This window comes from Suricata suricatta, chromosome 5 (assembly GCF_006229205.1).
Source record: "Suricata suricatta isolate VVHF042 chromosome 5, meerkat_22Aug2017_6uvM2_HiC, whole genome shotgun sequence".
Taxonomy (NCBI): domain Eukaryota; kingdom Metazoa; phylum Chordata; class Mammalia; order Carnivora; family Herpestidae; genus Suricata; species Suricata suricatta.
In genome coordinates, this window is record NC_043704.1 from 114,002,530 (window position 1) to 114,004,013 (window position 1,484).

Consider the following 1,484-nt stretch of genomic DNA (forward strand, 5'->3'; position numbering starts at 1 on the left):
CAAGCTACCATGTGTCACGGCCCAGGAAGCCAGCCCTATATGAGACAAGATGAAGCCAGAGAAGTGGATAGAAATCAGACCATGTAATTCATGATATTTGGAGTCTATAATTTTCCCATTGCTCTCTCCACTCCCAGCTCCTCTTTCTTCTGTATGGGAAACCTAGACATCATTTAAATGTAACAATCCCATGGGGAGCCCAGGTGGTTCAGTCAGTTGAGCCCCCAACTCTTGATTTCCGCTCAGGCCAGAACCTCAGGGTCTTGGGATCAAGCTTCACATCAGGCTCTGCACTAAGCATGGAGCTTGCTTAAGATTCTTTCTCTCTTTCCCCCTGTCCCTCACACACACCTCCTTCTCTCTAAAAAAGAAAAAAATAACAATACTTATTTTAAATCCATTCCATTTATTCCAGTATAACTGATTTCTTTCTACTTAGGAGGCCTTTTCTTTCATACTATTAATGATGCCTTGAACTTAAATGAAAAACAATCACAACACAAGTTTTCCTTTATCTCAATATTTATCTCTAAATCTGTCATGGAAATAATAACAATAACCATAACAATAACACATTATGCATCAAGAAATCAGTAATGAAGGCTAAATACTTTATGTCGTAGTTTGAAGTAAAAAATGCTTGGACCCAGACACCATGAATCTCCAAGAACTCTTTCACAGTTGAATTTTGCCATTTCGCAGGACTGTTGGCTCTGGGGTGATGCCCTCTTAATCTGTTTTCTGACACCCATTAATGCATTTCCTCACTTCTATAATTGAAGTACAGTATGCACTGATCACTGATTTGCAAAGTTGAGTGTGAATGTCTGAAGCATTTTAAAAAGAAAGCTTTAACACTTCATTCTGTTCTAGCCTGACTTCACTTTACAGTGCAGTCCGCTGTGTCACTTGCTGTCTGGGTCATGACGCATCAGAACTAGGTATACAGAAGGAGGTAGGGGACAGAAGAAAAAAAGCCTAATAAACTTGTTGACCGAGGGCATTCACACTGGCAGCGTCCTCTTGTAGATTATAATTACATGAAGTCACTGAAAATCTCCTTGATTGTATTTTTGCTTGGTTGGGGTTTTGGTTTGTTTTCATGGGGTGTTTTTGTTTTTGTTTTTTTATTCTTATTGTACACAGTGCCACTGAATCTCATTACAATTCTGCTCTGGTCTGTTCTCTTCCTGCATTTTGGGAAGCTGGCTGTCATTAAGGGCTCATGAGACACCTGTGCAATGCTTACCGGGTTTCATGGAATTCTCTATGCTCACAGTTTTTTGTAATGATATGAATGCCTGAGCTTGAAAATTAGCATCACTTGAGAATAGTAACAAAATGTTGAACATGGTCTTTTTCTTCAAAGATTTCCTATCTTTGAAAAGAATCTCAAAAATAATTTTCAAAATTCCCCATAGAATATTTAATTTTGAAGACTTGCATTTTCATCACATTTATTCATCAGAGCTGATCTATAAATA